Source organism: Erpetoichthys calabaricus, chromosome 12 (assembly GCF_900747795.2).
Source record: "Erpetoichthys calabaricus chromosome 12, fErpCal1.3, whole genome shotgun sequence".
In the NCBI taxonomy this organism is placed as follows: Eukaryota; Metazoa; Chordata; class Cladistia; order Polypteriformes; family Polypteridae; genus Erpetoichthys; species Erpetoichthys calabaricus.
The window spans coordinates 24,317,318-24,334,581 of NC_041405.2; the positions used below are offsets into that span (position 1 = coordinate 24,317,318).

General features: G+C 40.3%; 1 protein-coding gene and 1 non-coding gene across 3 annotated transcripts in view; one reads left to right on the forward strand and one right to left on the reverse strand.

Annotated features, from left to right (window-relative positions):
- LOC114661965 (cytohesin-4-like) overlaps positions 1-17,264 on the reverse strand; it is a 182,585-nt gene that overhangs the window by 133,635 nt on the left and 31,686 nt on the right. The window lies entirely within an intron of this gene.
- LOC114663285 (U1 spliceosomal RNA) lies at positions 11,952-12,115 on the forward strand. The gene has a single exon (XR_003718102.2). It is a non-coding gene; the product is annotated as a U1 spliceosomal RNA (small nuclear RNA).

Genomic DNA, 17,264 nt, shown 5'->3' on the forward strand with positions numbered 1-17,264 from the left:
TGGAGGAGTGTTTGGTTGAGTACTTCCCAGAAGTCGCAGTATACAAAGGATTCAGAAAGTAATCACACCCCTTCAGTTTCTGTGCACTTTATTGTGTTGTAGGATGGATAGATTTGCTATTGTTGCCCATCAGTCAACTGCCTATAATGACAAGTTTTCAGAAACATTTTCAAACTTGTTACAAATCAAAAACTGAAATAAATCTCTCATTCATATAATCATTCAGGTCATTTGTTGTGTTCAAGTGCATCCTGTTTCCTTTAACTTTCCTTGAGATGCGTCTACAACTTCAATGGAGTGCAGTTGTGGCCTGTTGAATTGATTGGACAGTTTAGAAAGGCAGACACCTGTGTATATCAGGACCCACAATTCAACAGTGCATGTCAGGACAAAAAAACAAGCCGTGAAGTCCAAGGATCTCTCTGTAGACCTTCACGATCAAATTGTGGCGAGGTATAAATCAAGGCAAGGGGAAAAAATATTTCTCAACATTTGAGTGTTCCAAGGAGCACAGTGGCATCAATAATTGTTAAAAGGAAGACGTTGGGACCACAAGGACTCTTCATAGAGTTGGCTGTCCAGCCAAATTGGGAAAGAAGACCTTGGTTAGGGGGTTGAACAAGAACCCAATGGTCACTCTTAGAAAACTTCAGAAATTCTGTACTGATGGGAGAGCTTGTCAAAAGGATGAACATCTCATAATGCACTCCATCAATCAAGCACGCATGGTAGAGTGGCCAGCTTCATCCTGGAGGCAAAAACTGAAGTGGTTGGGCAGAACTCCAAGCACTATGTCTAACAAACACCAACCACTGGTCATCCATCCATCCATCCATTGTCCAACCCGCTGAATCCAAACACAGGGTCACGGGGGTCTGCTGGAGTCAATCCCAGCCAACACAAGGCACAAGGCAGGAACCAATCCCGGGCAGGGTGCCAACCCACCGCAGGACACACACAAACACACCCACACACCAAGCACACACTAGGGCCAATTTAGAATCGCCAATCCACCTAACCAGCATGTCTTTGGACTGTGGGAGGAAACTGGAGCGCCCGGAGGAAACCCACGCAGACACGGGGAGGACATGCAAACTCCACGCAGGGAGGACCCGGGAAGCGAACCCAGGTCCCCCAACTGCGAGGCAGCAGTGCTACCAACTGCGCCACCGTGCCACCCACCACTGCTCATCACCTGCCTAATACCATCCCTAAGGTCAAGTGTGGTTGTGGCATCATCATGCTATTTGGGGTTCGCCTCAACAGCAGTGAAAGGGAGAATGCTCAGAATTTAGGGAAAGTTGACTGCAGACAAATATAGTGAGGTCCTTGGAGACAATCTGCTCCTCAGACTGGTGTGATGGCTCACCTTTCAACAAGACAATGACATAAAACATACAGCTAAGGCAGGACAAATCTCTGACTGTCCTTGAGTGACTCAGCCAAAGGCAAATATTTACCCACATAGAACATCTGTGGAGAGATCTGAAGATGCCAGTTTACAAATGCTTCTCATTCAATCTAAAGAAGCTTGAGAGGATCTGCCAAGAAGAATATAATAAACTGCCCAAATCCAGATTTGCAAAGCATGTGGGGATTTACCCAAGAAGTCAAAAAAATAGGCTTCTATAAAGTATTGAGTTAAGGGTCTGAAAACTTACATGAATGAGAGATTTTCGGTAAATTTGCAGCACATTCTGGAGACATATTTTAATTGTGTCTTTATTGGTTTTTGATTGTAGTTGGGGGGGGGGGGTGATGTCAAATTCATCAATTTAAAGTTAAAAAAGTGTGCAGAAAGTGAAGGGATCTGAATACTTTCTGAATCCATTGTGTACAAGGCCTGCTTTAAGACCAGGTGTGCTCTCAAGCAGGCCTCTGCACCAGCATATGACGACAATTGCATGCTAATATAGGAATCTGGAAACAGGTATTGATAACACCATCCTGTCCAAAGCAGATCGATTGCTACTGCAGACACAGGGAGAAGAAAACTGGGAAAGATTTAGAGAATCCAATCAAGAACAATTGCTTCAGTTAAGTAAGGCGCAATATGAAAAACGAATAAGAGCAGTTCTCAAGAAAAGGCTATATTAAAATAATGAGTTTTGAGCCTTGATTTAAACGCTTCTCAAATATTGGTAGGCTGCTAAAAATGCTTGAACATACTGAGCTAATGACACTGCTTCTCCTTTCCATACAGGACAGAATCATTTGTGTTGCTGATTGTTATCCAGATACATTTTCAAAACTTTTTGACACTGTTTAATGATCTGTGGGCCACTAGAGCCTGAGTATGAACTTGTTGTATGGAGCTGCCCATGGCGGACTGCCAGAAGAATCATTCAAATAATTTAAAATGACAAGGGGATGATAAGGATGGATAGAGTTTTATAGAAAACAAACAAAAAAGCTAGAATTTAGGACATGATCAATTTATAAACAGTATGTTAGATATTTGCAATGTATTTATTCTGTTGATAGTGTATTGTTAATGATATTGCTGATTTTCTCACATTAGGTTATATAAATGAAGTCATCTATCTGTAATGCTGTTGTTAATTTTCTCACATTAAGAGATATAAATGAAGTCATCTATTAAGTTCTTCTTCTTCTTCTTGTTCAATTTCTTCTTCTTATTATTATTCTATTTATGATTTTTTAATTTTTGAAGTTATGCATTGTTATTGCTCCTTTATATTTGACTCACGACACAGTCATAGGAGTTTCATAGTGCATTTCACTGCATTTTAATAATAATAATAATAATAATAATAATAATAATATATTTTATTTATTTGTAGGCGCCTTTCTAAACACTCAAGGACATCGAACAATAGACAAAACACAGATTATAAACAAAAGTAAAATACAAAAGTTAAAATCAGGCAGAGCAATTGCAATCAAAGAGAAAAAGCAGTCTTAAACAAATGAGTTTTAAGTTTAGATTTGTAAAGTGAAAATGATCCCATATTTCTAAGCTCAGATGGTAGTTTGTTCCAAAGCTGGGGAGCAGAGCAACTGAATGCTGTGCTCCCTATAGTAGTAAGATGGACGAAGGAGACAGTCAAGTGGATGGAGGAAGAGTATCTAAGGGTATGGGAAGGAATGGCAACATGGAGGAGGTCAGACAGATATGGAGGGGCGAGGTTGTGGAGAGCCTTAAAAGTTAGTAGGAGAATTTTGAATTGAATTTGGAACTTAACTGGAAGCCAATGAAGCTGCTGCAAAACGAGAGTGATATGGTGAATAGAGGGGGTTCTAGTAATGATGCGGGAAGCTGAATTCTGGACCAGTTGAAGCTTATAAAGAGATTTGCAAGAAAGACCAAAGAAAAGGGAATTGCAATAATTGAGACGAGATGTGACACGGCTATGAACGAGGATAGCAGTGGTGTGGGGAGTGAGGGAGGGGGGAATACAATTTATGTTACACAAGTGGAAATATGCAGACCAGGAGATGTTATTGATGTGGGACTGAAAAGATAAAGTACTGTCAAGGATGACACCCTGTGGGGAAGGGCAGACAGAGGAATTATCAATAACAAATGAAAAATGATCAGTTTTGGATAATGTTGATTTTGTACCAATGAGGAGAACCTCAGTTTTGTCATTATTTAATTTAAGAAAATTTGAAGAAAACCAGGATTTGATTTCTGCTATGCAATCAATAAGTGAGGAGGGTGGAAATTGAAGCAGTAGGTTTGCTAGTGAGATAGAGCTGGGTGTCATCAGCATAACAGTGGAAGCTAATGTTATATTTACAAAAACATGCAACAAACGTAACAAATTACATTTGATTTAATTTGCATAAACACATTTTAGAGGTATAAAATGCAGAAAATAATCATTGGATTATTGCTAAGCACATTACAGAAATGGAAAAAGTGAAAGTGTGAAATATCGAAGTATCTGATGGTAGCGGCTTCTTTAAGATAAGCTCCATAATTGCTGCATTAATATATCTCAGATTTAAAGGGATTGCTCACAGCATACAATAATTTCATAAACAAGCAATTTACGTGTACAACAAAGTCAGCAAGAAACACAACACAGAGACAGGAGCTCCACATAATCACTCCTCTAATTGTTTTGCGGAGCCCTCAGCACAGCTTCTATCTGCAAGAACATTAGAACGAATCTTGAGATGCAATCTCACACATCATCTGTGCTTCCAGAGGGACAATGAAGAATTCCAATGTTTGCCTTCTGACCATTTGGAAATGTTTGTTAAATGTTTTATCTCTGCAGTTGAAAGCAACTTTATTTTTTTAAGTCATTGTGTATATTTTTGCTAGACTTTATAGTCCTTTAAATTAAAACAAAGTGTTATTTCCAGAGAGGGGTGGTAGAAAGTGTGTATCAGCGTTCCCTCCCTGTTGAATTTTTGTAAAGTGGGAAAAGTGCGCTCCATATATACAGTGCCTTCCATAATGTTTGGGACAAAGAAACCTTTCTCCTTGATTTAGCCCATGGTGTAAAATTATAAAACAAATGATTCAGATGTGATTAAAGTGCACAATGCAGACTTTCATTTAAAGAGATTTGCATATATTTCAATCAGACCATTTAGAATTGACAACACCCCAATTCAAGGCACTATAATGTTTGGGACAATTGGCATTACATTTAATTCCTCAGGTGTGTTTCGCTTGCCTGTACCCATTGGAGTCTGTAGTTGCCCTTGTTCAACATGAGGACAAGAGTTGTATCAATGAAAGTCAAAGAAGAGATTATGAGGCTGCAAATCAAGAACAGAACTGTTGGAGACATTGATAAAACATTAGGATGAGCAAAATCAACTGTCTGGAATAACATGAAGAAGAAAGAAAACACTGATGAGCTCATTAATTACAAAGGGACTGGTAGGCAAAGGAAGACCTCCACTGCTGATGACAGATGAGTCCTCACTATGGTAAAGAAAAAGCCCCAAACTCCTGTCTGACAGATCAGAAACAGTCTTCAGGAGGTTGGTGTAAAACTATCAGCAGAAGACATCATGAACAGAAATACAGAGGCCACACTGCAAGATACAAACCACTAAGGGCTCATTTATACTTTATGGTCAGAACGCGTACGCGAACGCATCATGGCTGCCATGCGTGCCCAGCGTCCATTTGATGCGTCCTCTGAGCAGGTCCTCTGAAATCAATGAAACACATGCGCGAGTTAAAGTACCAGCGAAAAGTCGTGGGGCGCACTGTGATAAAAGTCGGAATGTGACGTCAGAGTCTCTGTTTACTGTATATATGTGACAGAAAGCTGCTTTGAGGATCTTACGGGATCGATGTGCACGCTCCGATTTTTGATAAATGGTTCGATGTGGTGAAGCAAAATGCCAACATACAAATGCATTCCTGGTGCTTTTATAATCGCATTCGCATATTCCTGATCGTAATGACACGATACATTTTAAAAGTCTCACATACCATCTTTTGTGCCGTCTTTTTTTTCTGTGGCTTCCTCCTGACCTAACAGCAGCAGCAAACAGCAATAGATCACCACACAGAACATATTAAATGTATGATATTCCAATTCTGTGCACATTTAAAATCCTAAGATTTATACTTGTTATCACTTTCATGATGAAATGCATTAAAGTATGTATATTACATTTTACAGATAAATTGTTAATTTTGTTTCAATAATGATTACTGTTAATAATTACACATATGGGGGTGGCACAGTGGTGGAGCGGTAGCACTGCTGTCTCGCAGGGAGTCATGTCGCTGGTATTCCCTGCCTGGAGTTTACATGTTTTCCTGCTGGGTTTCCACAGTGTGCTCCGGTTTCCTTCCAAAGATATGCAGATTTGGTGACACTAAAATGACACTAGTGTGTGTGTGTGTGTGTGCTGGTATTCACCTTGCGATGGAGCTGATGCCCCGACTAGGGATTGTTTCTGCCTTGTGCCCAGTGCTTGCTGGAATGGACACATCCCTGGACTGATGTATTTAATCATTAAACATCCTTTTCAGAGATATTGCGGTAAGGTGTCATCAGAATTTAATGGGTGTTTCAGGCAATTCACAACACAGAGAAGCCAAACCTGTTCTCACCGTGATTATATCTCGCACTGCCACCTGGTGGATTCTTCCAGATTTACGTAAAGTACGCGTGCAAGTATAAACAGTAAAATGCTTGTGTAGCAGGAGCGTCCACTGGAGCATGTGTTGCGTTGCGTGAAGTATAAACCTGGCCTAATTAGCCACAGGCTAAAACAGGACAGCCTGATTACAGTAGAGTGAAAAAGGACTTCAAAGAACCTACAGAATTCTGGGAAAGGTTCTTGTCAAATTTATGTCTGTCAGTGTGGACTAAAGCTATGATTAAAATCCTTCATTGTTTCTTTCTTCCAAAGTTTGAACTTATATTACAGCCAGGGATTGTTCCCATTTGTTTAGTCTATCCTGGTCAAATGAAGTTCTTAGCTAGCCTGTCTGAAGTTTTTGCCTGTCCTAGATGACCTACCCAATGGCTTAATTGCAAAACTCTTTACCTTAAGTTCATACCCAACGCTAAAAAAAATCCAAATCATATTATGTAATACAATATGTATATTGTATTGAGGATTGAGTACCTGGGAAGGGGTCTCTCTTTGAGCTGTCTTTCCCAAGGTTTCTTCTAAGTTTTTTTCCCCTACAAGGGTTCTTTTGGGAGTTGTACCTTGTCTTCTTATAGAGTCAAAGCTGGGGGGGGTTCAAAAGGAAGAGCCTGTTAAAACCCAGTGCGGTACTCTTTGTGTGATTTTGTGGTATACAAAAATAAATTGTATCTTACTGTATAATTGTACTAATCTCTAACCACATACGTCCTTGTGGTAAATCAAGTTATTGAGAATGACAAACTACTGTCCCGTCTTCGTCTGAAATCCCTTTTCCGCCATGTCAAAACAGATACACATGGGTACCACGTTGAGCGGCAGTCACGTCACTCGGCCAGTCAAATATATCGACTGAGATGTCAGACACCAGTAAGGACACACTCTCTTTCTGAGGTAACACTCTTTGAAAGACATGTTTAATATGTAGACCTTACAGGACCTGGACAGGTAGGTCGAATTTCATGTTGAGCAATACTTTTCTTACCAGGAATTGTCACAAACAGTTCTTCTGGAAATACACTTTGCATGTCTTTCATTTGCTCCTCTGACAGGTGCCCTAGTGAAGGCAAAATGTCACCCTGGTTTTCCTCCGGATGGCAAGTAGTGCTCCTCCGTGTCTTCCACCTCCAGGATGCTGCAGACTGCAAAGAAGGGTTTGTTTGCTCATGCCATTCTTTCAACATATTAATATGAAAATTCTGTTTAGCCTTTCTTGGGGATGATCTGTCGATGTATGCAGGCCTTATTGCTTGGCCATTGGGATGCTTTCTGAGGTAGGTAATAATAACAGTATCTTCTCTCCTGACTTCAAGGTGCCTTGTCTGGTGGTCTTATCATACCAGGTCTTCTGCTTGGCTTGTGACTTCTCCATGTTCTCTTGAACCATTTGTGTCAGGTGCAACAGTTTCTCTTTTATCTTTAAAAACATACATTGGCATATCCTTTGCATCATTCTGCTTCTCATCTCCTTCCAATGCCATTTTTAGGGCCACCAAAGGACCCCTTACATGGCAACCATATAACGGTTTGAATGGAGAAAACCCTGTCGACGCCTGTGGCACTTCTCAGTATGCAAGCAACATCTATGGCAGCAATTGATCCCAGTCACTTCCAGATTCTGACACAAACTTGGGGTGCATTTACTGTATATACTCGCGTATGAGTTGGGTCTTGAAACCCGAAAAACCAATCATAAAATCAGACCCCAACTTATATGCCCATTCAAAAATGCGACACTTAAATTTTTTTTTATATATCTTCTTGCCTCCTCCAATCTCGCATCAGTTTCTCAAACACATCGAATTTTGCTGCAGCAGTGCAGTTACCAATTTCTTTCGCTACTTCAACTAGGTTTAATTTAAAACCAGCTTCATATTTTCTTCTGATTGAACACTCCTTCATGGATAAGGGATGCTGTTACGATAAAGGTGTATGAGGGTATGAGATACAAAAAACACAAAACAGTGCAAACGTCGCTTCGGAATAGTTTGGGTATTACAGTGTGGTCATGTAGGCACAATACATAGAGACAAAAGTGTGCAGTGTGCTCCGTGGTTACTCTCTCAGGTGGGCGTTAGCATATCATAATCTCTTGGACCAATAGCATGAGTTTTCCGCATTCAACTGATACAACAGACATTATAAAATATCAGAAATTATACGGTAAAATCAAGCCCCGACTTATCCGTGAGTATATACGGTACATACAGCTTTCCTGATACATTTTCTAGAAGAATAAGGGTGCCAAATTTCAATAAAATCATCCCACTGAGACCCAAGTTATTTCATGCAGACAGAAAGATGTGGCAACCACAGTAGGTGCTTTTTGCATTTAATTGCGAACGCACATAAAAAGGCTATCGTAATCTATGAAAGATTATTCCTGCCAAAGTTAAATGCAAAACGCAATCCAGTGTGTTAACATCATTGCAATGCAATCCATAGACATGTGGTATACTTGATCGTAGATAAGGGATGCTCTTACGATAAAGGTACATGAGGGTGTGAGATACATAAAACACAAAACAGTGCAAACGTCGCTTCGGAATAGTTCGGGTATTACAGTGTGGTTACATTACCACAATACATAGGAAAAAAAAGGCAGTGTGCTCTGTGGTAACTCAATCAGGTGGGTGTTAGCATATCATAATCTCTTGGACCAATAGCGTGAGTTTTCCGCATTTGACTTATACGACCAACATTATAAAATACCGGAAATTATATGGTAAAATCAAGATCCCGACTTATCCGCAGGAGAACTTAAACCCGAGTATATACAGTATTTAGTCCATCCTGGCGAACAGAAGTCCTCAGTGCGGACTTGGCTTATCAGAAATGTGTTGTCTGTGTTTTGTGGGAGGAACCTGAAAAGAAAGGACTGCCATGATGTCATTACAGTGGGACTGCCAGAAGTCTTTATATTATGATTGAAGAGATGGTCCCATTAGAGTGTCATTAAAGTTTGTGGAGTGTTACGCTTTGCAGCCAAAATAACAAAGGGGTGAGGCCTCAACAAAACAATTCTCACTTCAAGGCAGTAAATATAGTAGACATCCTTGAACTAACAGATGTCCATTCTACAGAACTGAGTGAAAAGTGAAAAGAAAGAGAAAAGAGGTGCAAGCACAGTATAAAAAACTGGACTGAAAGCACCAGACATTTAAAAGCATTTGGGACGTTAAAGTAAAGAGCTTAGGTCAATTCTGAGAGTAAATTAGCAAAACACTAACACCCCCAAACACACACACATATAAATAACACAATTTGTTCTTATCTGTTTAACAGGCCCTACACTCAATCTGCAGTGCTGCTCTTATCTGTTGCCAATGTCTATAAAAAAGGAACAATGACGCAACCATGTAATGCAGAATGGGCAGAATTTATCGTATTCACAATTAACAATTATGTCTGAAGAGTCTAAAACAGAAAGCTTTGCACTTCACAAAACAAAGTGGCATGTGGTGAAGAGGGGAACAGATTGGAACGAGCAAATGATGAACGCTCGCTACATTTATAGCTCTGCGTTGTCTTTGTAACACCATCCATGAATTTATCCCCTTTATTTACAAAATCCTTTTGTTCCAAGTTGTTTAAGGAGCTCAAGTTTATTCCAGTCAGTATGGGTGCAGGACATTCGCACATATGCTCGACATTATTTGTAGGTGGTCAATTTTGAGTAGCAACCAGGATTTAGAATATGGGAAGAAATGGAGGCATTTGGAGAAAATCCACGCAGATTTAGGAAGAAAGTTCCAGTTCAGCAGAAGTCACAGGACTTTGTAGCTGGCAGCTGCATACGAGAAAGTAGCATCAGCTGTCTTTCCTGTAAAGACTCGATCTCTTTAACAGATAATAGACTGACCTCCATAGATAGTATATCACTGCTGAACTATTGTTTAACATTTTCTTATCACACTTGTCCTGACATATGGCAACTGTTAAGTTTAAATAGAATAGCTCTAGATAAATGGTATTTAAAAACCCTAATACACATGTGACTGTGCAACACCTGCAATGGGACATCGTTGCCATCATCATCGATAGCCAACACGATGAATCGCCACCATTGTTTCGGTTTTTGGCAGCTTGTTTTGCAGCTTCAAGTGATGATCTGAGAAATGCCAAATACACAATGTGATGTCATCCCAGGGAGTTTGTGGTCTGCTTGGTGTCTTCCTCTTATGCGTCGGGTCCCACTGCATTAGCTACCATGGTATTCTGTTGTTTTCCATTTGCAGTAAGTGGCCCAGCCACTGTAACTTCTTCTGCCTTATTATGCCCCTTGCTGCTGGTTGAGCTGTTCTTTCACACACTGCAGTATTTGTAATTTTCATTGTCTATAGTTAATCCTGAGGATACACTGAAGACATCGCTGGTCAAATTTATCTATTCATCATTCCATGACATTTGCTGAGTACCCATGATTCACAACTATTGGTCGGTACTGACATTTAAGTGCATTATGGAGCCGTCTTTTGTGATGGACAGCCATGTCATGATCTTTCCAGGTTTTGTCCTTTGTTGACATTGGCCAACCTGGTGCACACTTTATTTTAGTATTGACTCATCGTCTGTCACGTATGAACTGAGATATCTGAAGTCGGGTAATTTCTCAACAATCTTGCCCTCATGTAGGGGTAACTGCATGGCACACATTATCATGCAGTTGGCCGATCAGCATAGCTTTTGTTTTGTTGTAGTTGATCTTCAGCCCAGCTGTGGCTCTAACATCTTGTGGCAGCGATCAGTCCAGGTATAGTACTTTCTAAAAGGACAAAGTCGTCAGCAAAACCAGATCTGACAACAACCATGCTGAGTATCTACTGCTTCTTTGTGGCTGAAGCACCATTCTTTGTTTGTTGGCATCTTGGGACACCTTTAGCACCCAGTCGACTAATATGGCAAGTAGCAGAGGGGACCAAACACATCCTTGTTGTACACCATCAACTATTTTGTATAAAAACAGAAACAAAGCTTTAAGATTCTGTACTTAAAGCATGTCTATCCAGCTATTAAACCATCTACTGTATCTATTGTGACCTGTAGGGGGCACCACAATGACAATTATACAAGTCCCACATTATTTTTCAAAACACTCACACAAAGCTTCTCTTTTCTCTTCCTTCCTCTCCTTGCACTTCTCCAGGTGAGCTTTGTCCTCGTCCTCCGAATCCTGACTCTGACAATCCAAATGGAAGTCAGGTGACTGCTTTAATAGAGAACCTGGAATTGTTTCTGGTGTCAGGGCATAGCCTGTGAAAGCACGACCAGGTCAGGAGGAAGCTTTCCAAAATAGGGGTGGGGTGGGGTGTCCTGACTGGGAGCTGACGGGAAAAGCACAGCCACCTCCAGGATTAGGGAATAAGATGTCCAAGTCGAGATGTGGGTCCTCCCGTGTCACCATTAGATCTATCTATCTATCTATCTATCTATCTATCTATCTATCTATCTATCTATCTATCTATCTATCTATCTATCTATCTATCTATCTATCTATCTACGTAATACCTTGTAATACTGCACTGCCCCAGGAATTTCCGCTGCAACCAAATGCCTTTTCTCTTCCCCCCTCTGCAGATGAGAAGCTTGACAGCTATAACATTGCTCATGTCACTTCCAGTGTTCGTCCACCTCGACCCGCCTCTACCTGCCTGGAGAACTTAAGACCGGAAGATCTGCCATCTTGAGGCAGTTTAACTGGGAACTTGCGATTGGAAAGATGTTTCCTAATATATGGTAAGTTTATTTTTGTGATTGTTTCATTTCAGTTATACAGGGTCATCAGGGTGTTGCCCCAAACTTTTTATCATGGTCTATCTGTTCTCCTACAACATATACATTTCTTATCTATTCTTACGTGGCACGGGAGATACCATGATCACTAAGGTGGTTCTCCCAGGGCGAGGCTCATCCATTGCACTCCGGGTGTGCTGACACCTGCAATTTCCCCAAATGCAGGAAACTCAACTGCATAATTTGTGGTAGTGGGGGACTGTGTTCGCGCTTTGTGGCGGAGTGGTGGCTCTGAGGCTAGGGATCTGCACTGGCAATCGGAAGGTTGCCAGTTCAAATCCCATAAATACCAATAGGGACTCTGCTCTGTTGGGCCCTTGAGCAAGGCCCTTAACCTGCAATTGCTGAGCGCTTTGAGTAGTGAGAAAAGTGCTATATACGAGGGCAATCCCAAAAGTAAGGTCTCCAAAGCGGTGGGGATGTAGAGAAACTGTTCGTACGGCTGTTGGCCACACTGTTGTGATTGGTGCTTCCTCCACTCCCAAACAAGCATGCGCGGCTTCGCTGGGATGCTCATTCTTGGCTTGGCAGCCCTTGAAAATGGAGCTCCCGTTGAACGCTACCGCCAAGTGCAAAGTTCACGCAGTTATTCGATTTTTGAACGCAAAAGGCGTTAAACCGGTTGAAATTCATCGCCAATTGACAGAAGTGTATGGACAGTTGTGCATGGATGTCAAAAACGTTCGCAAGTGGTGTAGAGAGTTTACAGCCGGTCGTACTGAAATTCACGACGAACAAAGGAGTGGGAGACCATTAATTTCCGACGAGAAAGTCGCGAAGGTTCAGGAAAACATGCGTAAAGATCGACGGATCACTCTGGATGCTCTCTGCACCCAGTGACTACCACCTGTTCCCTAAGTTGAAAGAACATTTGTCTGGAAGGCGATTCTGCTCCGACGAAGAGGTGAAAGATGAGGTTCAACGCTTCCTGAAGGACATGGCGGCGAGCTGGTATGACATGGGCATTCTAAAACTACCACAGCGTCTACAAAAATGCATCGACGAAATGGCGATTATGTGGAAAAACAAATAAGTCTTTAACCTTTAAAATGATGTAAATATTATAGAAAATAAACGGTTGTTTGTATTTCTAAAAAAATAGGAAACCTTATTTTTGGGATTGCCCTCGTAAATGCGAAGAATTATCTATCTATCTATCTATCTATCTATCTATCTATCTATCTATCTATCTATCTATCTATCTATCTATCTATCTATCTATCTATCTATCTATCTATCTATCTATCTATCTATCTATCTATCTATCTTTCATCACAATAATGGCTTACAGAGGACAAAAATGCTGTGCCAAAAACATGAATCACAGGGCAGAAACCAACCCTGAATAAAATTTTGAACTGTTACACAGCCACCTTCATTCATTTATACAGTTCTAATATTATGAGACATAAATCAGCCTGTTCTGTATGAGTGTGGGATCTGGGAGGAAAGACAGTAATCAGAGGAAAGGCATGTGGCTATATAAAGTGATCAGACTAGGAATAACTTGGGGTTAATGAAGTCATTAGGTAGCAGGTCTAACCAGTGCTATAATTACATACACATAAACATTCACATGTATACATTTTAAAAAAATGAAACTGTGAAGGTAGAGGAAACAGGCAAAGAAAACAACAAACAAATAAATGGCTTGACTCTTTCTGTGGCTCAAATGTGTGACAGTCAGAGATACTCTGCACGTTAGAAAAGTGGCCAACTGAGTAGAGATGTGCACTGAATGCAGAACATCCATCCACTTCTGAACCCTTTAATCAGGGTCACAGGGACCAGCACCTGTCCTGACAGCATTGGGTAGGAGTCAGGAAACAAATAAAGAGTTAAGTATTACATGGGGAATATTTACGGTATCTAATACAATAACAGAGCATTAAGAAAACTGTATAATCCATCTCAGGGTGCCAGGATGTGGCTCCTATGCCCGTGTCATTAGGCACAAGGCAGGAACTAACAGCAAGATTGGGGTTTGCATAGGAATTTAAGTACTACAAGAATGCATCTATTATTCACTTACTTTTATGTGACCAGACTCTAACACTTACAAAGCATGAGTTATCCGTAGATAGTATTATTAGTATTATTATTAATAGATGGGTTATTCATCCCTGTGCACTTTGGCATGTAATATGCTGGTAAAATTACTTATAAATATGGAGAATTCACAGGCCATATTTTGAAGTATGCAATATCAAGGGAAATATATCTGACTTAAGACACTTGTGACCACTTCAAAGTGAAGTTTTGTTAGTAAGTCACATTGCTGATGCTTTGTTAGTGTTATGAAGACCAAGAGAAGCCTTTGTTAAAGTCTTATTACACACAAGTAAATGGGTACTTTTTGCAGTACCTAAACCAAAGTGCTACCAGTATTTTTATTTTTGCAATGATACAAGTTTTTGGTATAACCATTACTGCATAAGGATAAGAATAAATTTGGAGACCCTTGAAGCCATTAATACATTTTGGTACTGTCAACAACTCTATAACCCCTCTGAAATTTGTTTTGGTGTGATAATGACAAATTAACCATGTGATATACAAATCATCCTCAATTATAAAGACTAATAAAATAATTCTCCTGGTTTCATAAAGCCATAGGTTCTCTCCTGCCCATCCTGGCACACATTCTTAACCCATTTTCCACAACCTGGCCCTTTACATTGGATGGTAACATTGCTTTCCAGCCCGGGACTAGGAAAGGTACAGCATGCACACTCATACATTTGATGAATCAGGCCTTTGAATATTTCAGTCTCTAATATCTTCCTTTTCTGCTCCTGTTCTTTCTTTCTTTCTTTCTTTCTTTCTTTCTTTCTTTCTTTCTTTCTTTCTTTCTTTCTTTCTTTCTTTCTTTCTTTCTTTCTTTCTTTCTTTTAATTTATATCTTGTCACATACGTGCACAAGAAAGGCAGGTAGAAAAACCAAAAGAAGGTAATTCCACGCCAGGCCAGGGACTGGTGAGATGCAGTAAACCTTTCACTTTTATCCCTGCATACCAAACATGGAAAATTGTGCTTTCCGGTTCCAGCCCTGCTGACCTCACTTCCGCCAACCTGCCTTAAAAGCAACACAGCTTCCCACTTTGAATTGAATTGTGTTTTAGACTCGTCCTGTACACTTCTTTGCTACCAAACCTCAATTTTACAGCCTTATTCAAGTATACGGATGGCTGCCCCAAACCTTTTTGTGTCAAGGTTTTATTTTCATTTTTATAATCTGTATTTAAAACGTGTGGGGTCCCTGTCTTCTCTGCCCTTGTCTGCTATCCTCTGTATAATTGTTCACTTACACTTGTACCCTATCTGGAAAACAGCATAAACCCAATGCAGAATGTTTCATAAGGCATCCCATCGCTCATCAATTAAGCCAGTTGGGCTTTGTACCAAGATCTTTTCTGTAGTCTTTATGTTTCAAGGAAATTAGTTCTTAAAAATTATTTTGTTCACCATTTATATTCTACCCCACATAAACAATATGTGTGAGGATTGTCTTCTGATCCTAATTGTCACCTCTGTTCCCTAAACACCCCTGGTGTGTTTTGGGACGGCCATGCTGTGTTCAGTTTTTGGTTCGGTGTGTCTGCATTTCTTTCACCTGTTTTCTATTAACATCCCTTTGCTTCTGCACATTTGTCTACTTCTAGACCTTTCTTCACTACATGTATCTGTTATCCAGGAGAGGCGATTTGCTTTAGGGACAACTGCAGTAAGAGTCACCATTACGTCAGATTGGAAATCCTGATTCCCTTTCTCATTGTCTTTGAGACTTTAGCTTCCATGTAGTAGCGGTACATTTTGGTGTCTTGTATGTCTGTAGTACCAGAGTGTTGTACTGTGTTAGTCACTATGAATGTACTGAGAAGTCAAGCAAAATGACACCTCTTATTGGCTAACTAAAAAGATTACAATATGCAAGCTTTCAAGGTAACTCAGGCCCCTTCTTCAGGCAAAATGTAATATAGAAACTGAGGTTCCCTGTGTTTATATACACACTAGGACAAGTTTAAAATTTTCAGCAGGGTGTCTGACTTTTACATGGATAATATAGCAAGTCTGAGTGTGGCTGTCCTGTAGCCCTGTCCACAGCCCAAATCCTTAGCTTTTCTTCTCCTTAATGGTTGCTAATGCTGTGCTGTTCTATCACTTGCTGCAACACATGAGCTCCTTTGTTTTCCTCGTTGTTGCTTTCAATTTTGAATGTGGTAGGTTTGGGATATTGCGGGATTCTGTATAGTGGTATCTGCACATAATACTTATGTTTTTCTCTTTAAGTTGTTCGCTCTTGTATTGATCAAAAGAAAAAAAAACAAAACTAGAGGTGCTATGACCTGCGAACCTGCCTAATCTGCATTTCTAAATGTCCAAAAATGTGCAAGATAATTATTTCTTTGCCACATCCTTCCTCTCTGCCTGTCTTGCTTCGATGCACCTTTCGAGTGCTGTATATCTATTAATAGTTTTTTTTTTAGTATGATCTGCTGTGGTTTTCTAACAGGAGCCTTAAATGCTGATTCTGTTTGCCTCCCAACATCATTCAGGCCTGTCCAGTAATCCAAGGAGCCCAGAGAACACCCTGGTGTAGCTGTCCCTGCTGAGAAGATAGCTGTGAAAGGCACTATATTATAGATAGATAGATAGATAGATAGATAGATAGATAGATAGATAGATAGATAGATAGATAGATAGATAGATAGATAGATAGATAGATAGATAGATAGATAGAGCTAATGGTGACACAGGAGGACCCACATCTCGACTTGGACATCTCATTCCCTAATTCTGGAGGTGGCAGTGCTTTTTCCAGTCAGCTCCCAGTCTGGACACCCCACCCGCAGTGTATCATAGGACATTGTGCTCTCGAAAACTTTATTTGATAACCAAGAAAGACAAGTACTACTAGAATTATAAAGGCATAAATCAAATAAATCAACAGCACCAGGTAACATTAATCCTACAGTGTTTAGAGAAGTTCATGATTAGCTGTATGACATTCATTTTCAGAAGTCACTGCACCGAGATGGACTGGGCAATGAGGACGCATTAGAACAAGATGTTTGTATAAAAGTGCCCATAGTGTTTTTATTCAATCAACAGCATTCCAAAACAAAGTACAATGCAGTCACAATCAATTGATAGATTATCCTTGGTAAAATCATTGTAAACAATATTAAATAAGTTCTTTCAGCTTCTAAAATCCAACCAACCATCCATTTTCCAACCCGCTGAATCTGAACACAGGGTCACGGGGGTCTGTTGGAGCCAATCCCAGCCAACACAGGGTACAAGGCAGGAACCAATCCCAGGCAGGGTGCCAACCCACCACAAGACACACACAAACACACCCACACACG